Source organism: Bos indicus, chromosome 4 (genome assembly GCF_029378745.1).
Source record: "Bos indicus isolate NIAB-ARS_2022 breed Sahiwal x Tharparkar chromosome 4, NIAB-ARS_B.indTharparkar_mat_pri_1.0, whole genome shotgun sequence".
In the NCBI taxonomy this organism is placed as follows: Eukaryota; Metazoa; Chordata; class Mammalia; order Artiodactyla; family Bovidae; genus Bos; species Bos indicus.
In genome coordinates, this window is record NC_091763.1 from 117,303,346 (window position 1) to 117,330,825 (window position 27,480).

The following is a 27,480-nucleotide window of genomic DNA, read 5'->3' on the forward strand; positions in this document are numbered from 1 at the left end:
CCACAAATCCCTGCAGGTTATAATCTAATGCACAATAATTACACCCACTTCCAGGCGGCCGCGGTGGGTGGACGACGGGCGGGTGACGGACGCTTGCAGCCCCGTCTGGACGCCCCCTCCCGCCTGTAAGACCTCTCCTTTCCCTGTGCTTTCAACTGGTGCATCGCACACGCGGCAGCCGCCGGCACAGGTAGAGGCCCTCCGTAATTAAGGCAGGTGATTATAAGCAGAGGTGCCCACTGGACTCCCCTAGAGGCATGTCACAGAGGAGACAGCAGAGGTCTGGCTCCTGGGCATCGGTCCCAGAGTCCCGGGCAGGCCCAGGTGAAACAGGCACGGCTGAGGGTGAAGCCAGGCCCTTGGGGCCCATCAGGGCTCAGGCTGGCTTCAGCCCAGAAGGAGGGAGGGCAGAGGTCGGGAAGAGCCAGCCTGGCTTGCCAGAGCCACGGTAGACCTTAACCTGAACACTCTTTCAGGGGCGGGAGGTGGGGGTCATGCACATTTCCCTCAGTTTCAGGGATTCAGAATTTCCACGTGGCAGGAGAGCCACCTCCCCAGCCTGAGACCTGCCCCCAATCCCCATATGCCTTGCCTTGTCACAACCATCCTCCCCTTGCTCTGTGTCTGGGGCCTGGCCTAGGCGAGGGTCTCCTGAAGGTCCCAAGGCACACCGGTAACCTGTGAACCTACGAGAGCCGTCGCCCCGGGCTCCCAAGTTCATGCACCTCCAGGCTCCGCCCCTACACCTGCAAGCTCCCTAGAACACAGTTAGACCTCCCCAGGACCCCACCGAAACTCTCCCATTCACTGACTTGGGCGAGAAATACTTACAGACCCCAGTGCTGTGCCACTTACCACCCCTGGCCTGCGGGAGGCGGGTGAGCTGCCATCTAGCCCAGGGAAAGCACGTGGTAAATAAGACAACAGACAGAAATGTGGGTTAGTTATAGTGACTTAGAGATGCACCCCATGGTGAAGCAGTGCAGAGCAACGGAAGCGGTGCTACCTTGGGGTGTAGGTCGTAAGTCTTTATTGATACTAGTGAGCAGAACACATTTGCTTGTTCGGATGTTTTGTCTCTTCTATTAATATTATCTGTCAGCTTATGAAGCATGAATGTCTACTTGTTTCCATCTGTTTAAGCAGGAAATACACTCAAGAAACTGTGTCATTCCCAGGAAAGGTGAGAAGTAGCCAGGGGGAGGAGGGAAAATCAACACCCGCTGTCACGCAGAAGGACCAAGTAAGAGAAGGTGCTGCAAACGGCCAGTTAGCCAGAAAGGTGGGCAGACCTCACGGCACACAAGGCAGGACTCTCGATCCCTGCTTGCCTCAGGAAGATGCTTTCCCCTAAACGGTTCACATAGCAGAATGCAGAGCAGAGGTCAAATCACATCAGTCATTAAAAAAAAAGAAAAAGTTTAAAAATACAGTCTTGAGAAAACCACAAAATCTCAAAAATAAATGAATAAAATGTTGAATAAAACAAACATGAACAAGAGCAGCTTCAAAAGACCTAAGGTAATCACCAGCAAAACTAATATAGGCGAGGAGTCAGCCAGCCGGCTGGTGCCTGAGGCTGGAATTCTGTGGACTGCAGGACAAATGTGAACAGGTGGGCCACCTGTGTTCCAATAAAGCTTTATTAACAAAGACGAGGAGGTCCCCACCAAGGAGACTCATGAAGAAAACCTGGGGGGAAAAATAAGCGGACTGGCAGTGGCTGGGAGGTGGGGAGGTCGAGAAGGGAGGAGAGTGAGTTGCAGCATCTGTATAAGTGCTGGTACCATTTTAGTTTCAAAATCGTGAAAAATGTATGGATATTTCGAAGATGAACAGTAACAAAGTACTATTAAAGATTCTAAATATGTTCTCTTTACAAAATATAATGAGTAACTGATAAATAAATCATTGATTTTTATAATTGAATGGCAACTTACATTGATATTTAGTGTATACATGCATGGGCTTCCCAGGTGGCATTAATGATAAAGAACCCGCCTGCCAAGGCAGGAGATGCACGAGGCGTGGGTTTGACCCCTGGGTCAGGAAGATCCCCTGGAGGGGGGCACAGCAACCCATTCCAGTATTCTTGCCTGGAGGATCCCATGGACAGAGGAGCCTGGCAGGCTACAATCCATGGGGTCACAGAGAGTCGGATACGATTGAGACAACTTAGCGCCCACGCACACACATGTACATACATATCTTTTCGAACAGTTGAATAAACATAACGTTTATCCTCAAAGTATAACAAAATGATGTTTTATGTTACAGAAAGGAAGAATTTGAGATCCAGAGCCATTATTCTGTAAAGCACATTACAAGTTTGCAAAACCGAACTTTGGGAGGAGTGGCAGCCTCTGCAGAGAAGCCAGGTGATGCAGAGCTGAGATTCCCCCCAAGGTCGGTTCAGGGTTCGCTGGGAGGAGGCGGGACCAGTGTGGACAGCATCTCAATGCGTCACAGAGGCAGAGGGTCCCTGGGAGGGGTGACCGGCAGGTCAGGGAAACTACTTGGGACCCCAAACCGTGTGATTCTTGCACCTGACTTTCTAACTGGCATTCTGGAACATTTTTACACAAAATGACACTGTTGAGCAGGAGTTCTTTACCGAGAAAGGGCCTCCTTCAGGATGCTGCGTAGCCATGGAAACCGAGGAGGGAGTCCCTGTGAGGACCCCTTTCCCGGGGTGGAGTCAAATTTAGGCTGCCACCTTCCCACACTTCATTTTCCCTAAACTCATCCTGTCTGTTCCCCGACCTGCGGCTTGAAGTAAAAACATCATGAGACCCACACTCTTGCCCCGCAAAGCTCCTGATGCCCATGGAATGCTGAGGTCCCTCAGAACCAAGGCTCCTGAAAGGCTCAGCACGTACCAGAGAGTCAGGAGCGGGCGTGCCGGCCAGCCTGGAGGTGGCCATCGGTGATGATGGTGATTTCTCTTTTCAAGTCCATACCTCCCCTGCCCCATCCCTGCCCAGTAGAGACACGGAGGCTCTCTCGGATTCACACAGCGGAGACCAGTGCCCCATCACACGCAGGTCTGAGGAGCCCTCCAGCATCACTTCCTCCGTGCTGGGATACTCCTAGCTCCTTCCGGTCTTTACTCAAGACCCCAGAGGTCTGGGTGGACCCCACTCTGGCCTGAATCTAGCTTGTTCCTCTGAGTCAAGCTTGGCCTCATGTTCTCAGCGCCAGTGATGTCCTAACGCTGCACTTAGCGGGAGCTCAGTCCTGCCCTGACTATGGTGGGAAATGAGCAGGCGAGAACAAGCCAGCGACCCTAGACAGAGGCTGAAGCAGACAGTAGAAAGTATCTCTATTTACCTCAATGTTTCCAGTTCGAGTCAAGGAAGGGTCAGCGCCAGGGCGCCCTCAGGGGTCGAGTCTTGTTGAAAGGGTCAGAATGTGAAGGAAACACAGAATGTGGAAAGGTATAAATGACTTGCTGACAGCAGTTTTAAAATAACATTAGCTTATGCTTGGGCTTCCCAAGTGGCACCAGTGGTAAAGAACCCAAACACCAGTGCAGGAGACGTAAGAGATACGGGCTCCATCCCTGGGTCGGGAAGGTCCCCTGGAGGAGGGCGTGGCAACCCACTCCAGTATTCTTGCCTGGAAAATCCCATGGACAGAGGAGCCTGGCGGGCTACAGCCCATAGGATGGCAAAGAGTCGGAAATGACTGAAGCGACTTGGCATGCACACACACGCACTTGTCCACACACACAAGTGCCTTAAACATCCGTAAACGCTTCTGGCCTCAGGAAGATGGGAGTGCTGACGGCGCCCGCCTCATGCCCGTCTAACAACGGCCAGAGCCCCAGCCCTGAGAGCCAGGACCACCTCTGCTGCCCTTGCTCCGGGATCTGCCACTGTCAGCCAGGCCCCCTGGCCTCCGTGACTGGCACCCACTCTCTGAAGCCCCAGCGCCAGCTCCGCAGCTCTGACCCCCGCCTTCACCCTCCCTGCCACCGTGCCTGGGAGCACCCACTCCAGCAGCCCCTCCGCCCGCGGAGAGCAGCTGCCCCTCCAGCCCCCTGCTCGTCCACTCTCCACCAGCCCTCTCGCACGTCACAGAGGTCCTTCCACCATTCACGCTCTCATTATTCGCTGGACCCGAGTGAAGTTTTGACATGCGGCCAAGCTGACCTACAAAACGGCCATTTCATAAGATTCAAACAAATCATTAAAAACGGCAATTTTCCAAGTAAGAACACCCCAGACCTTTGGACTCCCAGCTTCCAGAGTCCTGGAAGGTGGATTCAAAGGTATGAAAAATGGACTCGGGCTGATGGCGCCCTGGAGCTGCCGGCGCTGGGCAGCAAGAAGGGCTCCGGTTTTCTATTATATTAAGAGCGTGGCTGACGAGTGTGCTGCTCCTTTGCAGGGAAGGGGGTCTCTCTCTACACAGGTGCTTGGGGTTCTCTGAGTCCTGGTCCTGCAGATCGCGCCAGTGTCTAGTGAAAAGAGCTCTGGATAAAGACTCGTGAGCCTGGTCCTTGGTTCGGTCAGGGTCCTGCTTCACCATCCCATCCTAGATGTCTCTGAATTGACAGGGTTTTGTTTTTTTTTATTTTCGTTCATGCCACACGGTGGCATGCAGGGTCGAACCCTTGCCCCTGCAGTGGACATGCGGAGTCTTAACCACTGGACCACGTGGGAACTGCTTAGATCTCGCTTCTTTGTGGCACGCCACGTGCCCACCGAGATGCCCAGCATGCCCCTCCTCTGAGCTTCTGTGTCCACGCAGCATCGCCCCAGGTGTCTCCCTCCCCTTTGCCTCTGCGGTTTGCAACACCCGGCATCTTAGCACCCCTTCCTGAGAAGAAAATGAACCTGCCTGGGAGTTGACGTCACCATATGGCCAAAGCTGCTGGAGCCAACAGATGGAAAAAGGAGAAACAGAACCTGACTCCAGGGATTCCAGAGAATGACGCGACCCTCCTGGGGCCCCGGGGCCTCCGGCTCATTCATCAGCAGACCAGAGGCAGCCTGCTTCCAACCCCAGACATCCCCTCACCGTCCGGGTGACCTTGAGCAAGCCGTTTGTCCCCTCCGAGGCTAGGTCTTCACCTGGAAAATATTAGCAACAGCAGTTTTTTCTTCAGAAGGCGGTTGAGAGGATGGATGAGAGAAGAGCTTAAGGTGTGTGTCCCATAGCAGCCACGTGTGCTGCAGGGCTCAGGGGTCCTCCCTTGGAGTGGACTCCCCTGGGGACAAAGGACTGAATCACCAGAAGCTGTGTGTGAACCAGACACACGAAACACCCCCCGCAAGGCTTCTCGCCCTGCATCTACCTGTGCAAACGCCCCTGCGCTGCTTTCCAAGCCCTCTCCCGAGCCCTTGCTGACAAGAACAGTCCTTGGGGACTGTCCACCCCAAACCCTGACCTCCACATCCTCCCACGCCCGGGGCTGGGTCCACACCACTCAGCCCTGGACATCGCACAGGCTGACCATTTGCTCTGTGCTCGGTGGGGGGAAGGAAGGGAGTAAAAGTTCTGGCTCCTCTTTAGAAGTGTCCCTGAAAAGGACGCATCCTGTCAATGGGAACAGTTCTGCCCCCAATCCTAAAATGTCCGTTTGCAGAAGGGCACCTCACACCCTGATGGCTGTAGCTTTCCATCTTACAAGATTCTCGGGATGGAAGATTTAGGATGTCTGCATAAAGCCGTGGACCCTCTACCTACAAAACTCCCCTCCTCCCCACCCTGAGGACACCTGGGGGTCTGCCGGCCGTCATCCTGTATGGAGGAGAGGGCTCCAGGGGCAGGCCAACCTGAGCCCCACCTTTCAAACTGCAGTTGTGTAGGAAATATTTATTCTTGCTGCAGGTTGGTTTCCTTATTTGTCAAACAGGGGTGCAACACGCTTTCAGGGATGTAGTAAAGATTAAATGAGGTCATTCTGCAAGGCACGCAGCACACAGGAAGAGCTCAGATACACACTGCTGCAGCTGCTGCTTGCTCGCTTCAGTCATGTCTGACTCTCTGCAACCCCACGGACTGCAGCCCGCCAGGCTCCTCTGTCCATGGGATTCTCCAGGCAGAATACTGGAGTGGCTTGCCATACCCTCCTCCAGGAGTCTTGCCAACCCAGGGATGGAACTGGGTCTCCCACATTTGCAGGCAGACGCTTTACCGCTGAGCCACCTGGGAAGCTCCCAGGACACACTATCTGTCATCGTCTCCTGGGACAGCATTTTCCAAAGCACATTGTTCCCCAATAAATTACCAGGCATCAGATCAAGAAAGATAAAGAATGCCGTGAGATAAAGACATGTTTGGGAAAGCTAGCTAAAAATATCAACCAGCTTCTCTAACACCTATTTTTCAGGGGCTTTGGTTTGAAACCACTGGTATGATTCTTCAAGTGGAAGACGAGGGATGTGGCAATTTACCTGACCTTCGAATCTTGTTTCATTGGCCCTCATCTGGACACAGTTTGGGGAGTGTGACCCTGAAGGATAAGCATCCCCACTAGACCATCTACTGCTGAGGGCAGGAACTCGTATACTCTCACTGTTGGTGAAGAGTTAGCCAACTGATCAGTTAGAGAGAACAATCCACAGAAGGTACCTCGCTTCTGACATCAGTTGCAAACTTTGAGGTTCCCCAAATCACCCACAAATGTAATAACTCGCTAGAAGGACTCAGAGAACTCATAAAAGCTGTTATACCCACAGTTACCATGTGTTACAGGGAGAAGCTGCAGATAAAATCAACCAAGGAAAAGTCTGGGAGGGGCCCAAACGCAGAGCATCCACCGTTCTCCCCCCGTGAAGTCAGGACAGGGTGACCCTCACAGCATCAGCGGGCAGCAGAGTTCATGGAACACAGCCACCAGGGAAGCCAGCCATGCCCAGCTTCAGAGCTTTCACGGGGCTCCGTCACATGGCGGTGCATTAGTCACTAGGTCGGGTCCGGCTCTTATGACCCCATGGACTGTAGCCTGGCAGGGTCTCTTCTGCCCATGGGATTCTCCAGACAAGAATACTGGAGTGGGTTGCCATTCCCTTCTCCAGGGGATCTTTCCCACCCAGGGATTGAACCTGTATCTCTTGCACTGGCAGGCGGATTCTTCACTGACTGAGCCACGTGGATGACTTTATTGACACATGGCTAATTCCAGTCGCCAGTCTCCATGGGGATCTACCAGCACTACTCAGCCAAAGCCCATCTAAGGATGTTGTCAGACTGTCCAGTGTGACCAAGGTCCCGAGCAAACAGGTGCTCCTAGCAGGCAGGACGTTCTAGGGGCTCTGAGACTAGATCCCAGGCGCCAAGGGCAATGACCTGACTGAGCCACCAGGAATCCAGTGACCTGTTTTGGACAAGTGTCAATTCCTTACCATGCACTATCGTACCCCAGTAACTTGTTTTGTGGTTTTTAGCCACTGAGTCATGTCTGACTCTTTTATGACCCCATAGACCATAGTCTGCCAGGCTCCTCTGTCCATGGGATTCTCCAGGCAAGAATACTAGAGTGGGTTGCCATGCCTTCTTCCAGGGGATCTTCCTGACCCAGGGATCGAACCCATGTCTCTTGTATCTCCTGCGTTGGCAGGTGGATTCTTTACCATTGAGCCACCAGGGAAGCCATCCCAGTAACTAGCAGCAGTAGACCTTCAATGACACTGTTTGAGTGGATGAGTAAATGAAACACGCCTGTGGAAATCGTGGGACATCCTGTTAGTCCCAGCCTGCTGGGCTTTCCTGATCCCCAGCTTTACTGTTGGTCCCCAACAGCGACCTTTAATGATAATTACTGGCTTGTATCTCTCTAGTATAAACTGACCCTGATCAAAAGCTGTTTGAACATGGCAAAATGTCCAATTCAATATCCTTTCATGATTAAAAATAAAACCTCTTATAAACAGAAAAAAAAGAGAATGTCCTTAATCTGATAAAGAATAGCTACAAAATACTTGTGAAAAAGTATGAGAGCGTTCCCTCAGAAATCAGAGACTAGGTAAAGATATTCACTGCTCGCCATCACCATTCCTATTAACATTGTGCTGGAGGTTCTTGCCAGTGCAATAAGGCAAGAAGAGGCAATAAAAAGCATACAAGTGGAACACGAGAAATGCAATATTATTATTCACAAATAATATGATTTTATATGCAGAAGATTCAAAAGAATCTCATCTATTAGAATCAACAATCAAATTTTTCAAGGTCACTAAATACAAGGCTAACATACAAAAATTAATTGTATTTTTATATACTAGCAAAAAGTAGTGAATAAATGTAAAACACACACACACATGCATCAGAAACTTCAAATACCTGTGAATAAATCTAACGATCTGCTCTGAAAACTGTCCGACATCACAGACCTGATGACTAGAGACATACTTCATGTTCATAGAATGGAAGACTCAATATTACAAATAGCTCCCAATATGTATTGAAATTCAATGAGGTGTCAATAAAACCCTAGCAGTGGGTTTCTTGAAGTTGACAAACTAATTCTAAAATATATCGTAAAATGTAGAAGACCAGAAATGGCCGCGGCAGTCTTGAAGAAGGACGCTGGAGGACCCGTGTAAGCAGACTCTAGGGCCTCACGTAGACTGGCAGTGACTAAGATGCTGAGGTGCTGTCACAGGGGAATTAGACCCGCAGACCAGGACGCAGAGCTGCTTCAGAGGCCGTCACTGTGGGGCAAGCTCCCCAGTGGTCGTTGTCAGGAATTTCAGCCAGAGCACAGCGAGCGGCTCACTCTGCCCCACAATGACTGGGGCTCAGCTGGAGCAACCCAGACTCCATGGAACTGGCCAGAACAGCTGGCCATGGCCATCTAGCCAGGCCTGAGCTCTGGCCCTTGGCCATGGGCATCCATTCCCCCACTGTGGTCTCCGAGTGGCTCGCTTGAGCGCTCTTCCAGCATGGCGGTCTCAGCAGTCAGACTTTTTACACAGCAGCTGGCCTCTCCAGGCATGAGGGTAGATGTGCCAGGTGTCTCGGGGCTGAGCCCACAACTGGCCCAGCTGGGCCCACCATATTCTCTTGTCAGGATGGGGCACAAGGCCTGCTCGGAGTCAAGGGGTGGGAAGCAGGGACACAGCCTCCCCCTCTTGCTGGATGAAGTGTCTGCCATTGGCACATGCAGATGTGGTCACCTCTTTGAGCCAAAGCGACCCCACTACACAGTGGGGAAAGGATCGTCGTTGTTGTCCAGTAGTTAAGTGGTGTCCGGCTCTTTGTGACCCCATCGACGGCAGCACGCCAGGCTCCTCTGTTCTACACTGTCTCCTGGAGTTTGCTCAAATTCACTTCCATTGAGTCAGTGATGCTAACCAAAAGGATAGTCTTTTCAATAAATGATGATAGTTAAATATTGATAAATATCCAAATACAAAGCAAAATGCATCTTGATACCTATGTTACAAACGACTCACTCAGAGAAATCAGTTCCAGGAGTGATGTGGATCAAAATATGAAAAAAAAATAAGGTTTTTCAGAAGAAAACCTAGGAGGATACCTTCAAGCTTTTGAAACAGGCATGTTTTTCTTAAACAAGACCCAAAGAGTACTAATCATAAAGAAGAAAGACGACAAACTGAACTGTATCAAAACTAGAAACTTCTATAATAGTCATAAAAAGATACTATTAAGAGAGAAGAAAAAGGCAAGCCACAAAGTGAGGGAGATGTATGTAATGCGTAAAGAACTGATATTATGAAAACATATTTTTTAGCAATTCATAAATCAATGAGGAAATGACAGCCAAACCAATAAATAATAGAAAAATAGGAACTTTACAAAAGAGGGTGAATGGCCAACATACATGAAAAAGTGCTCCACTTTGTTAGTCATCAAAGAAGAACAAATGAAAACCACACCAATTAAATTCCCACCCAAAAGGAGGACACAATGAAAAAGACAGGACAAATGTTAGCACCGATATGAAGACTTCAGAATATGCACTCATGGCGACCCACTCCAGGATTTTTGCCTGGAGAATCCCATGGACAGAGTCGCAAAGAGTTGTACATGATGAAGCGACTTAGCATGCACGCATGCACATTAGTGGGTGTGAACTGGTACAATCATTCAGAAAACTGTCTGGCAGGATATACACACACATGCTGTCTCCCAGAAGTTTCACTCCCAGAGTATATATCCAACAGGGAAGCTCACTCTTACACCAAAAGACACAAGTGAAAATGTCACAGCAGCAGCATCCCCCACAAGCCCAAGCAGAAATAAATGAATGTCGGTAACAGTAGCAGACATTACAGGCATCACATGGATAAATAAATTGTGGTACATCTGAGCAATGGACCACCACACAGGAATGCAAATGGGTGAAGTCCTGACCCGCAACACAGTGTGGGTGAGTTTCACAAAATCTTTCTGCTGAAGGCGGCGTAGTGGGAAAGAACCTACCTGCCAGTGCAGGAGACCTGGGTTCAATCCCTGGGCTGGGAAGATCCCCTGGAGGAGGGCACAGCTACCCACTCCAGTATTCTTGCCTGGAGACTCCACATGGATAGAGGAGCCTGGTGGGCTACAATCCTTGGGTTTGCAGAGTCAGACAGGACTGAGCACGTGCGCACGTGCGCACGTGTACACACACACACACACACACACACACACACACACACACACACGCGCGCGCGCGCGCTTGCGCGCGCAAGTCACAACAGCGCCACCCCTGGCGAGGGCGGGTAACTACTGAAAGAGACCGAGGCCCGTCTTGAGCAGTAATTTTTGTTTCTTGATCCAGGAGGTGGTTATGTAATGTGTACACTTTGTGAAATTCATACTGCTGTACATTTATGGCTTGTGCATTTTTCTGTATATGGTTATATTTCAACTAAAGTCAGTAAAGAAAAAGGAGAAAGGTGAATTTACTCAGATATTTGCTTACTCACATTTCTGCATTTTTCACAATAAACTACAAATTAAAAGAGAAAAAAGGAGGAAGTTGGTGTGTGAATCCAAAAGAAAACAGAGAAAGGGGGGCGGGGAATGAAAAATCAGCATTTTTACTGAAAGCAACAAAACCAAGACACAAAAAGAAAGCAGTGACTACATCCCCAGTCACTATTGTGATGAAATTAAGTTTTTGCAATTAGAGTTGGAAATGCCTCACTCTCATTATGTTTAGTATATAGGCCATGAAATCACCCTTCCAGGACACAGGATAAATTGGAATTATTTTTAGTTCTTATAAGGGCTCCAACTTCAAACAAAATGTCAAGTTTAATGATTCCTCCAACTGCTAAGCTAGAAATCAATTTTTAAAACTCATTTATGGTGCCACAGCTAGGTCACCAGTAGACACCCTGTATTTTCACAAGAAATTGTAGCTACCAGCTATGAGAGCTCTGATTTTCTGTACAAATCATACCAGTCTTTTTCCAGGAGAAAAATGATAACTGCATCTATTAGAAGGGAAAAAAAACTCTCCTTAGGAATAAATTGAGAAATTAAAGTGTAAGGAACTTCATGAATTAAAATTGATTCTCCTGGAGAAAAGAAAATTAAAACTGGATCCCTACCAGACCCTACACAGGAAGATGGACTTGGGTAAAAGGAAAACCTCAGTGTGAGAGATGAAACTATAATGTTCATGGTGGAAAATTCAGATAAATGTCTCTGTGACCTTGAAAGCAGAGAAGGACTTCTTAAATGAAACTTCTAAATAAAGGACTATGAGGCATGATAAAAGGAAATTACATATAAATTTAAAATAAAATACCAGAAAAAGAAAAAAAAAACTATGAGGAATAGACAGCGGGGCTGGAGGAAGACAGTGTAATGTCCAAAACTGACAAACAATTAAAAAGCATTCTTGCGCCAACTAGGAAAAGATGACAACAGAAAGATGGATGAAGAGTCTTAGGCTAATTACATAAAGGAAATCCAAAGAGACATTAAGCAAATAAAGAAACGTTGATGCCACAGCTCATCAGATAAACACAAATTAAAACATCGTGATATCACCTCATACCCATTTGATTGGCACAAGCTGGAGATTTGGAGGTGCCAAGCGTCGGCTGGCCCATGGCCATGTAGGGCCCCCTGTGGCCCTGGTGGACGCGGGACTGGGGGTCACCTGGCATTGCTTGGTCAGCGGGGTCTGCATGCCCTGCGACCCAGCCGTGACACTCCTGAGTGCACCCTCTGGAAAGCGGGGCGCCTGGTCCCATTCCTCCCCCTGCAGTGGGATTGCATATTCACACCCTGTCACCTCACCACTCCCCACCAAAGCGGAGGCGTGCATACCCCACTCTGGCTCATCCAGGTGGCAGGTTTGAGGGACAGGACAGCAGCAGAGACCTCAGATGTGCCTGAGTGTTCTGTCTTCACCTCTTGAGCTCCAACCATCCACCATCACGTGGGGCAGACCTGAGCCCAACCCACAGCCCGGAGGGGTTGTGGAGCCAGTCCAACTGCAGGCCTGGAAGCAGGAAAAATTAAGCTCTTGTCATTGCGGCACGGTGTTTAAGGACACTGTAGCCCCGGGCAAGGGGTTCACTGTTCCATCGCTTGTGCTGACAGGGTGCCGTGGGTGGAGAGGTGTCTCCCAGGATATACATCTGCTGGGAATCTACAAATGGGACCCTAATCGGAAAAAGGGTCTTGGCAGATGTAATTCAGTTAAGGCTCTCGAGATGAGATCATCCTGGCGTGGAGGGCAGGGGGTGTCCTGACCGAGGAGAGAATAGGGCACACGCACAGGAAGGATGGTCCTGTGACCATGGAGGCGGAGCCCTGGGCAGCGCATCTCCAGATCAGTGAGCGCCAAGCCTGCCAGATCCACCAGAAGCCAGGAGAGGGGCCCCGACAGACTCCCTGCCGCCACTCCAGCCTCCAGAGGGGCCCAGCCCTGCCGACACCTTGACCCTGAACTTCTGGATCTGGAAGTGAGGGAGAGTAAGCGTTGTGCTTGAAGCCCCCCCACTCACCCCCCAGTTCGTGGTCCTTTGTTAGAGCAGCTGCAGGTCGCACTGTCAGGGGACGTCAGGGACCACTGGCCCCAGGAAGGACCACCAGACGCTTGCCGGGTGCCACCACCCTCAGCTGGCACGGATGCCGGATCCTCTCCTTCTCCAGATGCGCTCGACAAGGTTCTCTGTCACCCCTCGGGGCCCAGCCGTATGGCGGGTGTGGTGCCAGGGTGACGTCAGGGATGGACGAAGGATGGGACTCGGTTGGAGGGTCAGAGGGTCGCCATTCCCCAGTCCAGTCCTGGGGGAGGGTGCCAGCCTCAGACCTGAGGATGGGCACGGAGGCACGCACACGGCCGGGGTTCAGAGGCCTTGGCCCCGGGGGACCTGTGCCAGCTGTCACCTGGGGGGACCAGTAAGACTCTGCTAAAGCGCCATTGTCACACAAGCTGGGCCCCCGTCACACACACAGGCCAGCGGGGCCCTTGGAGCTGAAAAATAATGGTGTAGGTGAGCTAAAAATGCATGTTCAAGTCCTGGCCTGTAGCAGATCCATTAAACTGAGCACAGGGAATCTCCCCATCTGCACACATCAGTGAATGAAGGCTCTGCGAACTGAGGCTCTTCTCCGTAGGTGGCGCTGGCTTTCTAGTAGGAATCGCTGGAGAACACACGCAAGCTTTTCTGTGCGGGCCCCTTCTAAGGGAAACCCTGGCTAAATTCTGAGAACAAAACTTACCAGCAGGGGCTATTTAAATACCACCTGGTCACTGCAGGGCAGTAAACGCAGCTTGGGTGGACCTAAAGGAGACACTCCACCTCTTGGACAAGATAGGACAAGTTTTCTAGGGGGTCGTAGTCTGTTCAGGGTGCTATCATGAAGTACCAGAGACTTGGTGGGCTATAAGCAACAAGAATTTCTTTCTCACTCTTCTGGAGGTTGGGACGCCCAAGATAAGGTGCTAGCAGATTCCGTGTCTGATGAGAGCTCACTTCCTAGATGGCTATCTTTTGCTCCAGCTTCACAAAACAGAGTGAGAGTCCCTTAAGAGTTCCTCAGACTGCAAGGAGATCAAACTAGTCAACCCTAAAGAAAATCAACCCTGAATATTCACAGGGAGGCCTGAGGCTGAAGCTGAAGCTCCAGTACTTTGACCACCTGATGAGAAGAGCCGACTCGTTGGAAAAGACCCTGATGCTGGGAAAGATTGAGGGCAGGAGGAGAAGGGGACGACAGAGGATGAGATGGTTGGATGGCATCACCGACTCGATGGACATGGGTTTAAGCAAACTCTGGGGGATGGTGAAGGACAGGGAGGCCTGGCGTGCTGCGATTCATGGGGTTGCAAAGAGTCGGACACGACTGAGCGACTGAACAGCAACAGCTACAGTAACACAGGTCGGAAGGTGCCAGGGAGCTCTTCGGGGGCTCTTCCACACAGACACTCTTCCCCTCAGGGGGCTCCACCCCCGTGACCCATCACCTTCCAAAGGCCCCGCCTCCTAGCCCCGTCACTCTGGCCATAATGTTTCAGCACATGGATTCAGGGGAGGCACAGACATCCCCTTGGCAGGGCGGATGTTTCTGGTTTTCTTTTCCTTCCCCTTTTTTTACAGGAGGGAGGGGAGAACCATGCTTTCTTTATTTCCTCTGCTTCCTTTAACCATTTAGTGAGTTACAGACTCTATTTCTTTTCTTATCTTAATTTTTTAACATGCATGTAATCTCTGCTCCACGTGCTGCTGTGAGAACCCAGCTCCTCCTAGGCTGGGCCCTCCCTTACTGTAATTGTCGTGTTTTGTGTTTGCTCTTCCAAGGAAAGGGCTGTGTCTTTTCAGCGCCCAAACAGAGGTGGAGACACTCTGATTATGTTCATTAAAGCTATTGCATGTCGTGGGCTGACTGAGGCCGGTCCAGCCGCAGCTGCTGCTGGTATGTTGACAGCTAACAACAGCGGGGGAGCTGGTTGAATACTGCCATGTTACGTAGGTACGAGTACGTTTTTTCCAACCCAGACATGGATTCTTTATCTTTTTGTCTAGACGTCTCATTTGGGAAAACAAGTTTACCGATCTTTTTTTCCCTTCCAGAAATAAAGGTCCTATGAAGGAATTCTAAAACGGCTCTGTAACTATGCAAGTCTGTGCTATGGGCCTATTCACGTCTCTGAAGACCGTTTCATTTGGAAAAATGCTTCTTTTCTTCTGGAAAATGTTTCTTTATTAAAAAAAGAAAAAGAAAAACACTGCATTTACAGCACATTGTCCCTGAAATTTATCCTTTGCTCTTAGGAGACGTGTGTGTTTATTCAATCAGTGATCCTCCAGGAGCCAGGCAGGAGTGGGTGCCTGGCAGGAAGGTGTCGTCAGTAAGTCTTCCCTTTCCTCTTAGGGAGAGGAGCCCCAGGATGGGTCAGTCAGGGACCAAGAAGCAAGTCAGGGGTCGTGGATGGGCGGTCCTGATGCAAGACTAGCCTCCCTGGTGAAGGCAGAGGGCCTGACTGTCCCTCGTCTGCCGAGGAGGCCGATGTGAGAACGGGGTGAGGTCCTACCTCCCCCACCCCCCGCTCGCCGCCTCAGCCCAGTGTCAGGTGGCGCTGAGGGAGGCAGGGGTCCCCTTGGAAAGCCTGGGTTCATGGCATCTCGTGACAGTCACCCCTCTTTTCAGCAGCTGCATCTTCTGTCCAGGATTTAGGAAGGAAACCGGCCATCACAGTTTTCTGCAGCACAGAGATGTCCCTTTGGACATCACAGAATGACTCATCCTGGTGATGAGTCACTGTGGCCTCGTCACTATTTTAGGTTTTCCTGGAGGCTGATGATAACCAAGCCGCCCAAAAAGAACACATTCATTCACGTTTCAGTCATACATCTAACAAACAGGAATTAGAGAATTGCTGTGAAGCTCCAATACTTTGGCTACCTAATGCGAAGAGCCAACTCATTGGAAAAAATCCTGATGCTGGGAAAGAATGAAGGTAGGAGGAGAGGGGGCAACAGAGGATGAGATGGTTGGATGGCATCACCGACTCGATGGGCATGAGTTTGAGTAGGCTCCAGGAGTTGGTGATGGACAAGGAAGCCTGGCGTGTTGCAGTCTGTGGGTTGCAAAGAGTCAGGTCACAAAGAGTCAGACAACTTAGTGACTAAACAACAATTAATTCAAAATTCTCAAATAAATTTTGTTACCATGAGTCAAAAAAAATAAAGTTTCCCACTGTCAAGAGAGAATAAGCAGGAAGGCAGAAGAGCTGGTGCAGGTGGTACTTAAGGGCCAGAGATTCACAGTCATTCCAGAAAGGGATGCCTGGAGAGATGCTCCAGAGGGGCTGACCGGGTAATATCCCGCAGGATCTAAGGATGCTCTGTGGCTGCCTTCTGTCCAGAGCTACGAAATGGCGACTAATCAGTGTGTGCAGGTTAACCTAACCCCAGAGGCCTGTAAAGTCTCAGCACTTCCAGGGCCTGTAGATTTCTAATCAGATAGATGAGGATGACAGTCACATGCTCCAGGGGGTGGGATGAGCGTTCGTGGGTGAACAGCAAGGTACCGGATTGTTCTAGCAGGTTTACCAGAAAGAGCTCTGTGTGGTACCGAACATTAAGCAATTAAACAGCATAAGCAACTGTTTTCCTGCAGGTCTGGGGTGGTTTCCTCCTTCTCTCTCCTTTGTACCAGGCACTGAGAGGCCTGGGCTTGGAAGGTGAAGAAGGCCCTGCCTCTGCTTCGGGGGACGGTGCGGGGGATGGGGAGGGGCTCAGAGGCTGGAAACACTCATTAGGAGGGGATTCACAGTGAGGGCTGAAGCCCAGGCTGGCGGGACAGGGAGGCTCACGAAAGCACAAGCAGGTGCAGAGGCGCACACACACACACACACACACACACACACACAGGGGAAGCAGAGGAGAAGCACGGAGGTGTGCCGCAGCAGGGCTCCATGTGACCTGAGCTCAGGCTTCAGGATGGTGGCTGACAACCCGAGTTCTGGGGGGCAGCCAGGGCCTGACCAGGACCTGCCCCCTGCTGTGTGACCCTGAGTGAGACGCTCACTCCCTTGTGCCAGGTGAGTCTCTGCTCACCAGCCTCCGCCTGCCGGGAGGGAGCCCCCACCCTCAGCACGAATGCTTGATGCCACTAGATCTTCAGTTCCCAGAACTCCCAAGTTCTGACTCCAGCTGCCGTCGACAACTTTCTGATGATAATTTGGGCCTGCCTTTAGGGCCGGCTGGTTTTTATAGACTTGTTTCTCACTTTAACATAATATAACCACTGGTATTTGGTTTTATGCATCAGTCTCCGATGTTTGGCTGATGTGAGTTGTGTCTAGGGACACACCACTACCCTATTTCTGGACACGCCACGCTCCAGGTCTGACCACTTTCCCAAGGAGTCAAGGGCTTGCCAGGAGGCCCCCCATTGGTTCCATGCTGTCCTGACTTTGCAGCCCTGCAGCCTGAAACAGGCCACAGGACTTTCCTCACCTATGTCTAAGCCTCCAGCTACACCTCCTTACCAGAGGCCACAGTGAAGGTCAAGACCCCAGGGCAGTTCAGCTGCAGGGACAGGTCTGACCGCTGGGGAGCCAGGGTGCAAACTTGAGTGTTCCCCAGCGTCAGTCCCTGTCAGGCTTGTTCAGATATGATTACTGCCCTGCCTCGAGGTTCTGACTTGGCAGTTCTGGGGTGGATGGAGTCTGAATATTTGCATTTTGAATGAGTTTTACTCTGACTCTTCTAGGATTCCTTCAAGGCAGGTAATTAGAAGTGGTATGTAAGCCACTTACTGTTGCTGCTGGTGCTGCTGCTAAGTCACTTCAGTCATGATCGTCCAACTCCAGGCATGGAAGAGACGACAAGAGGAGCCGTGCCCTGGACAAGAGCAGACCAGTGGGACAGCCGGTCTAGAAGCCTTTGATTCCTACTAACAAAATTTTCCATTTTTTGTTAGATTGACCATTGGTTATTTTTGTTTTTATCTATCTTTTGTGGATGGAGTTAGAGGCAAAGAAGCCAATCATGCTCATGGAGAAGGGGAGCTTGGGAGATAGACAACCGGCGATTTCTGGCTCTGAGTGAGCTCAAGCAAGTCTTAACCTCGGCCGCTCTGAAGTGGGGCCACTGCCACTGTTACGGGCTGAACTGTCTTCTCCAAAATCTCCATGTGGAAGCTGTAACCTCCAGTGTGACTGTATTTGGAGATGAAGCCTTTGGGTTGATAATTCAGGTTAAAGGAGGGACACTGGTAAGAAATCACAAACACCAGAGCATTCTCTGAATGCGAGAGGCTTCCCAGGTGGCGCTAGTGGTAAAGGATCCTCCTGCCAATCAATGTAGGAGATGCAAGAGACCGGGGTTTGATCCCTGGATGGCTAAGATTCCCCTGGAGAAGGAAATGGCAACCCACTCCTGAGCATTCCATGGACAGAGGAGCCTGGTGGGCTACAGTCCACGGGGTCACAACTAGTCGGACACAACATAGTGATTAAACAAAGGCAACATTCTCTGAGTGCTCGCAGAGGAAAGGCCGAGGGCACAGACCATGAGGAAACGCTATGCAAGACAGAGGGTTCACTGGGACCCACCCTGACGGCATCTTGGTCTCTGGCTGCCAGCCTCGCAGCTGTCCAAGGTCCTTTGTGCTGGCCACCTGAGCTGACTGAGAGGCCACAACCTCTGCAGTCCTGCTTTCCAGCTTGGACAGCTTCACCGCCTTCCAGGAGCTCAGCTCATCACAGTCAGCACAGCAGGCGCTTAAGGACACGGATGTGACTGCACACGCGGCCTGCAGTCACCATGGTGATCTGGGAACCAGAAGTGATCCAGGAAGATCCCCTGGAGGTGGAAATGGCAACCCACACCAGAATTCTGGCTTGGAAAGTCCCATGGACACACATCACTACTTTCCCTCAAACTTCTCCACACACCCCGCGCCCTCGCACTCTCAGAAGTGTGTGCGTAGAAATTCAAGCCGCAAAATCACAGCAGACTCTCAGGATGGTGTCCAATCCCAGGCGTGGCCACTGGGGGGCACCCCACACGCGGCTCGCGGCTCTGAGAGCCAGCCTGCACCGAGGCGGAAGCAAGGCGGAAGCCAGTTCTTCCTTTTCATCAATTCATCTTGAAAGATGGAAACAGCACGAGTTATTTTTTATTTAATGCACCTCTATTGTTCTGGTAGGACTGCATTTCTCTTTAACGGTTGAAAATTTAGTATCGGAATTGAGATGCGCTGTAGTTGTAAAACACATACCAATTACGAAGACTTAATGCCCAAAATATGTGAACTCGTGTTGGTTCGTTTTTATATTGACTACAGGATATTTGGTTACACTGGATTACATAGTGAAAGAAAGTGAAAGTGTTAGCTGCTCAGTCATGTACGACTCTGCACGACCCTGTGAACAGAGGAGCCCGCCAGTCTCCTCGGGCCATAGAATCCTCTAAGCAAGAATACTGGACTGGGTTGCCATTTCCTCCTCCAGAGGATCTTCCCAATCCAGGGATCGAACCCAGACGTCCTGCACTGCAGGCAGATTCTTTACCCACTGAACCACCAGGGAAGACCTGGATTACATAAAATGTTGGTTATTTCCCCTGTTTCTTGTGATTCCTTCCATACAGTTACCAGCTCATTCAAATTATATGTGCAGCCCACAACTGCATTTCTGTGGGAGCCAAACCTGGGGGTGCCCGGGACCCTGGGGAGCGGGCTGTGGGTGGCAGCAAAGGCCCGATCCCCAGGTGGAGACTCAACTTGGGGTGATACGTCCTGTCTGGGAAATCATACATTCTGTAAGATGTTTTAGAAAAACCCAAATGAACTTTTTGCCCAACCCTGTCTCTAAATATCTATAGATTATATATATATACACACACATGTATATGTACATATATACGTGTGTATATATATATACAGAGAGAGATGAAAAGAGAGAGGGGCAGAGAGATTTGTCTTAAGGAATTGGCTCACACGATTGTGGAGCTGGCAATTCTGAAATCTGGAGGCTGGAAACCCAGAAAAGAGCTGATACTGCAGCTCGAGTCTAAAGGCTGTCAGGAAGCAGAACTTCCCCCTCTTAGGGAACCTCATTCTTTTCCTTTTTAGACCTTTAGCTGATTGGATGAGGCCCATCCACATTATGGAGGGCAAGCAGCTTTACTCAAAAATCTACTGATTTAAATGTTAACCTCATCTAAAATGGGCTTCCCAGGTGGCTCAGTGGTAAAGAATCCACCTGTCAGTGCAGAAGGGGTGGATTTGATTCCTGGGTTGGGAAGATCCCCTAGAGAAGAAAATGGCAACCCACTCCATTATTCTTACCTGGAGAACCCCTTGGAGACAGGAGCCTGGTGGGCTATAGTCCACAGGATCTCAAAAGAGTCAGACATGACTCAGAGACTGAACAACAACCACATCTAAAATACACTTTCACAGCAACATCTGAACTGGTGTTTAACCAATTATCTGGCACTGTGGCTGAGCCAAGCTGACACATGGAATTCACCATCATATCACCCGGACATCCAGGAAATCAAGAGCCAACACCAGTTGCTTCAGGCTGCAGGTGAGCACTTTCTGGTTGACTGTCTCTCTCCATCTCTTCCTCTCTAGATAGACAGATAGGTAGATAGATATCATTTGCATCTCTACTGATTTAAAAAATCCACAACTTAACAAGTCATGTAACAGAGTCTGAGGCCCCGATCCACCGTCAGAGCAAGTTAGATGCAGGTGCAGCCCCGGATGACTGAGGATCTGGGCTCAGCGACAAGACAGGTGGGGAGGCACGTCCGCTGAGAAAGCCGGCTGCAGGGCGCTCCCCTGCTATTAACATAGCTGATCACACACACGCCCCTGGGAGCAGACAGCACAGTCAGACCTTAATCAACCTCTTGGCCGCATGCTTAGAGAGCATCTCATTAGTGGAAGTCAACCGGCAAGACGGACCAGCAGGTCAGTGCAAACAGCACCAGAGCCGACCAGGCCGCTCGCGATGGGGTGGATCCTTCAGCCCAGGAGGGGTAGGATAACCAGCTCAGGTAAGTGACGGCTGTCAGGCCAGATGGAAGGCCCGGTCACTCGGAACTCTGTCCGGGGCCCTGACGTGGCCAGAATCTCATCTGTAAGCTGGACAAAGATTCGGTAGCAAAGTAAATGAAATTGTCAAGTTGAACAAAGCTTGGAGAGAAGCCCCAAACCAGGTGGAGTCCCCGAAGGTGGAGATGTGCAGGGACAAACGTGAGTTCTCTGTGTGGGTGCAGAACCCCTCTAGACTCGCCTCAACAAAGCTCCTGGGGTCACTTTCCTGACCCCTCACCTATAAACTGGCCAGTTTAGCAGAAGCCAAGCTGGGGCTGCAGACACAGCTGTATAATGCACCCACACTCTCTGACATGGTGTGGGCTCTAGCCCACGTGTCACCTGCACCAGCCGGGCTGATCAAGCCTAAAACCCATGGACGAGGCAGGCAGAGATGTTATTGAACGCACTCTACAGATGCAGCTCAGAGAGGCTGCCTGACTGCCCAGTACTAGCAGAGCTGGGGTTGGAACCCCAGGTGTTTTTTCCCCCAAATCCCACATTCCTCTTGCTTTGGCTGGAGTCCCAGGAGGAACAGGACACGCCCAGCTAGGGGTTAGAAGGACCTGCCCCCTGACCAGGCTGGCGCCCGCGAGGATAATGTGCCCTGTGGGGTTTCATGCCAAGGGAAAGTGCTGTAGACATCCAGACAGAAGACAAGGGAAGGAAAGCCAGGCTTCCTCACTTCAGTGCATGTCCCCGTTTGCACCCGCGCTCCCCACCACCATCTGCTGGTCACAGGGCAGCTCCGGCCGATGCAGGAGGGGATCCCACAAGGGAGGAAGGCCGCCGGGCGAGGGGCTCAGGAGCTCTGGCGGAGGCTGGCCGTGCAGGTGGGTCAGGAAGAAGGCCCGCCTCTGTGGGTGCCATCGAGAGATTCACCCAAAGCTCACCCAGGTCTTGAGGCAAAGGCATACCCCCGCCTCCACCCAAAAGGCTGCAGCCTCAGTCTCAATGTGGGACAAGGTAGTTTTTCAGCCAAAACACGTGCAGTGAGGTCAAGGAAAGGCGCTTTGAGCCCATGAGCATCATGATTTATAATAAAGGTGTAGCAGTTGTGAATATTCTTACCCTAAATACTGTAAAGCTTTCAAAGAGCAGCCATTGCCAAAGACACAAGGAAAATAGGCGGAAACAGGACTTGCAGCCGCTTTTGCTTGTTTCTCCCGGCTGTGTTCCCCTTTGCCTGCTTCCTTTGAGTTCTCCGATTTGTTTTTTAGTGTTTCATTTTAGGTGCTCTAACCAACGTCTTCTTACCTCTTTTTGCGTTGTTCTATCAGCAGTTGCCATACGCTTCCCTACCCTCTCACACCTGCTTTCGGGTAACCGCAGAAGCCTGCCAACCCTTCGGGGTCCTTTCCCCTCCCCCGCTACATTTCGGTTGTCGTGTGTATCCCGGCTCGAGTTCATAAACCCGGAAGATGTCATAATCTTGCCTTCAACAGTCACACGTGTTTTAAACAATTTAAGAGGAGGGAAGGAGCCTATCATGGTGTCCCAGGTTTTATTATTCACAAAATTAGGAAAGTTATAAGCCACAATATAATTTTAATTCATTTCAAAAGGGAGAAATAGTGCAGGAAAGGTTTTTAAGTGAAATAAAACTAGAGGTTGACAAAAATCACAAAACCAAAACAGGCCTTCACCCAGAAATTTTAAAAATCCCTATTAATCAATGTTTGTGTCAGAGGGAAATGCAAAGTGAAATTGCAGAATTTCTGGGAAACAGAACAATGAAAATACTAGATGGAATGTATGGACCGGAAATAGAGCATATTCATAGACTTGAATATTCACATTGGTAAAAAGAAAGTACTCTTTCTTTTTGAGTAAATCCTTCATCTCACTTAGAAAGTTGGAAGAAGAAGAAGAAAATACACTGAAGCAAAGCAGAAAAAGACTCAGTAAGAATAACAGAAAAAAAAATGAGTTATAGAATAACAGATGAGTTTATGAATAAATGTAAAAAGCTGGTTAGTTCCTAATCAAAGAAAAAAAGGAGAAAATGTAGACCCACAAAGGGACACAGGTCGGATGACCCTCGGGCTCTAAGTGCTTGCTTGCCACAGCTACTGCACTGACTCTTACAACAGTCCCGGCACAGTAGCTGTTAGCATCTCTATTATTGTATTTATCCCACTTTGGGGTGAGGCCCTGAGGCCCTAGGAGGCCCCAGGACTCCCTGGGTGGGGCCGGAACTCCGCCCCGGCTGGCGCCGCGATGCTGCTCTGGTCCTGATGCCGATGGGTTGGGCGTAGGAGCGGATGCGGACCTCTCTGGCGTTGGCCCCGCCTCTCCGTGAGATCACCCCGGCCATTCCCTCTGAGACTGGACCACTTTACCCTGAGAGGGCTCACAGCGTCAGGAGCGAGGCGGGTACTGATCTTTCAAGGTCCCAAACACCTGCCTCTTTCTTAGGCAGAAAAGTGGTTTGCAAGAAGGAAGCTGAAAAGGAGTACATGATACCCAGTATTCCATTTTTCTCTTACTGGACTGAGCTAGAGAAGAGGAAACTGTGGGTTAGGGGGTAAAAACGAATACACGAATGCCCTTTGATCTTTGTTGCCAGTCACCCGATGAGACTGTGGCAGGGCGTCGTCAGCCTGACTGACAGCCCTTCCGGCCCCTCCGAGTCTCTTCAATACCAACGGCGATTCTAACTCAGAGCTCCCTGCGGCTCGGGCCCACATCCCTCCCTGGGGAAGACGTCGGGGAAGACGTCAGGAAGACAGCAGACACAGAGAGGCGGGCCTCCATCAGCCCACCCACTTTGCAGAAGAGGACATGGGGGCCCCTCGCCCACACCAGGACACACGGCACTGGTGGCTGGGCGGTGGCTCTCTGCTCCATAGCTTTTCTTCAGATCACTATTTCCAGGTTGTCTTTCCCGGCTGAACCCGGTAACTTTTTGTCAGATAAGGCTGCCCCGAATGTGCCGGTTACATGTTTATCTCCTCTCGCGAGTGTGGGAAGCTGGTCGTTCTCCACCTGTGCCCAGAGCAAGGCAGTGGACACGAGCTGAAGTCACGTCTCTTCCCAAAGCCCGCCTCCACCAAGGCCTTCCCCAGCGCAGGCCCGGGGAGCCTGGGGATTTCCCCCCACCCCCGCCTTCCCCAAAAGCTGTTACAGGACCCGGAATGGCTTTGACCTCAGCCTGGCCGTGGCTGGGTCTCCAGGTAGGGCAGTGTGGGGCGGGGGAGTTATAGATGGCTGCCTGACCCTTATGCCTTGCTCTGGTCCCAGGAGGAGACTTCTTGACCAGGGTGAATGTGCCCCTGGGGACATTCCACAATCCTGGGGATGATGTGACTGCTGGAGGGCAGTTTGCTATGAACAGCGGGGAGAGGCCAGCTGTTCACACCCAGCTGTGGGCAGGTGGGCTCAGGACAGACCCACCCGGTGCAGACTTGGAGCAGTGCTGAGGCTGGGGCCGTGCGTCCACCTGCCCACACGCTCAGATTCCCAGGCTCCAGAGGGGCTCGCACGGATGAACAAACATTCAAGGGAAGAGCTGTGTCGGTTTTCCCATCCACCAAGTATCGAAGAGGAAGAGCTAAAATTTTACATCACCTCCTGCTCCTTCGGCCTCTGCAACTCAGACTGCTCCTTGCCAAGTCTGCATCACGTTGGTCTCAGAAAGCGGGGATTCACAATACTAGGACCTGGAACTTATCTCACTCACCCTTGTCCTGCTCCTTGCAATCGCCCAGCCCCTGCAAACCTACAAACCCACTTCATCATGCCTGTCCATGTAATAAAAACTCGGGGCTCAGAGCTTGGCATGTTAACTCCTCTGGGCCCGCCGGGGTAATAAGCCTGAGCTCTCCAACTCTCCGAGTGTGGTGCTTGGTTTCTCGAGTCTGCAACAGGATGAGATGAGAACGCTGACCCCACAGGCCCTCTGTGAGGGTTGAGGTTGCAGAAACCCACCCTGAGCCAAGCACCTCCAGGGCACTGTGCCCAGGTCTCCCTGCAGCCTGGAGAGACCTTCATCTCCAGATCTGGTGGGGTGGTCCCCAAGAGCGGCCTCCGGATCTTCTCCCACTCTTCAGGGGTGATTACGCAGAGCTCTGGCAACCGATGACCACCTCTGTCTGTACTGCCCAGGGAGGCTTCCCGTCCTCCTGGCGGGCTGCAGGCTTAGGGCAACTCCATGGTGGTTGTGCTTCCAGATTAGCATCTAGGTGAGCTGAGCTACTCACACGGCTCAGCTCACCCCGTCCCCAAAGACACGAAAATGCAACAGGAGGAAACAGCTCAAGCGTTTAGGCATCACCTCCCCTGCTCGGCTGGGACCCTGGGGTCCCCACAGGCCAGCGAGCCGCAGGCTGCAGGCGTGAGCTGGGGCCCAGGAGGCTGCACCGCAGGCAGCCTGCACCATTGCTGGCGATCCTGCTCAGTCGCTCCTTCTGAACTTGGAGTCACCAGCCTGGTGCGCTACTCCACAGCACGAGGCTCCAGACTGCCTTTCAGAGCCCACAGATGGGAAACATGAGAAGGCGCCAATCTGCAAGCCAAGGGGAGGGTCCTCACCAGAAACCGAACCAGCCAGGACCCCAATTTTGAACTTCATACTCCAGGACTGGGAGAAGATACTTTTCTACTGTTCAAATGGCCCATGCAGGCATGCTCAGTCGCTTTAGTCATGTCTGACTCTTTGCAGCCCCGTGGACTGAAGCCCACCAGGCTCCTCTGTCCATGGGATTCTCCAGGCAAGAATACTGGAGTGGGTTGCCTTTCCCTTCTCCAGGGGATCTTCCCGGCCCAGGGTTCGAACCTGGATCTCCTGCACTGCAGACGGATTCCTTATCGACTGAACCACTGGGGAAGCCGTCAAACCACCGGTCTTGGGTATTTTGCTCCATGGCCTGAGCTGAGACAGCATCCATCTCACCTGGAGCGGATCCACAGGCTGTTCCACAGTCCCTCTCCCCAGGTCCTGTCACACCACCATCCTGTATTCCAGGATGGTCCTTGTGGTCCTCACACTGGCTGGCTCATTCCTGCTCTCTGCTCCCCCCGCTGCCCGTAGCCTCTTCCCACAGCTGACCTCCTGACATCCCCACGCAGCCCCTCCTCACCACTGATTGAAACCTTTCTCCTGTCGCTGTGACAGAGTCATCCTCTACCGGCTCTGTCCCCTCCTGAAATCACATTGCGGGTCTGCTTCGTCACCCACTCCCAGAGGAAAGCTCTGGGTGGACACTGCCGTCAGCCCTGGGCCCTGATGCCAGGGATGAAGTCGGAGCTCAAAATTGCAGGTCAGGTAGGTTCCTTATGAGCCAAGCAACATGGAATTGATACAGAGAATTCTCACTCGATGCCTGGGACATCCTTACTGTGTGGTCGGGACCCAGGGGCTTCCAGGTCTCCTCGGGACCCGTGAGGTCAAAGCCACTGTCGTGAGACAAAGATGTTATGTGTCCTCTCCGTCCTCGTCTGCTCCTGAGCGTCCAGTGGAGCTTTCGGGCACCGCCACAGTGTGCAAAGTCCTGGCAGATGGAACGCAGGGCAGGTGGGAGAACGCGGACACGAGGGTGATTTGCAACAATATAAAACAATACCATTTCCCTCACTGAGTTTGTTTTGGAATACAGTTCGTTTTCCTACAAATGTGTTATTTACATGAATGTGTCATGTGTCTGATTTTATTTTTAAATGGATGAGTGTATTTTCGTTTCCCAGTTTTAGCTTCCATTATGACAAATAAAAGCAGCGTCACCCACATCAACTGTATCTTTCTGGGGCCCTCAGTGGTGTTTAAGAGTGAGCCGAGGTCCCGAGACTAAAAGTTTGAGAAGTGCTGCCACGGAATCTTCTGCAGCAACGACGGGATTGGGTAGATTGCTCTGCTTCATTAATCTGGAAGCTCTCCTGTCATCCCATTACACGAGATGAGATTGCAGACCCCTCGTCAAAGCTCTGGTTTTTCCAGTGGTCATGTATGGATGTGAGAGTTGGACTGTGAAGAAAGCTGAGCACCAAAAAACTGATGCTTTTGAACTCTGGTGCTGGAGAAGACTCTTGAAGAGTCCCTTGGACTGCAAGGAGATCCAACCAGGCCATCCTAAAGGAAGTCGGTACTGAATATTCACTGGAAGGACTGATGCTGAAGCTGAAGCTCCAGTACTTTGGCCACCTCATGCGAAGAGCTGACTCATTGGAAAAGATCCTGATGCTGGGAAAGATTGAAGGCGGGAGGACAAGGGGACAATAGAGGATGAGATGGTTGGATGGCATCACTGACATGATGGACTTGAGTTTGAGCAAACTCCAGGAGTTGGTGACGGACAGGGAAGCTTGGCGTGCTGCAGTCCATGGGTTCGCAAAGTCAGACACAACTGAGAGACTGAATCCAACTGAACTATAGACCCCTGTCTATGGCCTGACACCATTTATATAAAATCAGAGAAACCATAATGGTGATTTGTTTAGCTATAATGATACAGGCAGGTGTCTTCACAGCAAAATGTCTGCTGGGAAAACTGGCCG

General features: G+C 51.1%; 2 long non-coding RNA genes across 2 annotated transcripts; both read left to right on the top strand.

Moving 5' to 3' along the window:
• Nucleotides 1-14,450: 14,450 nt before the first annotated feature.
• On the top strand, nt 14,451-15,143 carry LOC139182642 (uncharacterized). The gene is made up of 3 exons (XR_011566153.1): nt 14,451-14,579; nt 14,727-14,898; nt 15,000-15,143. It is a non-coding gene; the product is annotated as an uncharacterized lncRNA (long non-coding RNA).
• Nucleotides 15,144-15,773: 630 nt separating this feature from the next.
• On the top strand, nt 15,774-19,499 carry LOC139182643 (uncharacterized). Its single transcript, XR_011566154.1, has 2 exons — nt 15,774-15,886; nt 17,647-19,499. It is a non-coding gene; the product is annotated as an uncharacterized lncRNA (long non-coding RNA).
• The last annotated feature ends 7,981 nt before the right edge of the window (nt 19,500-27,480 follow it).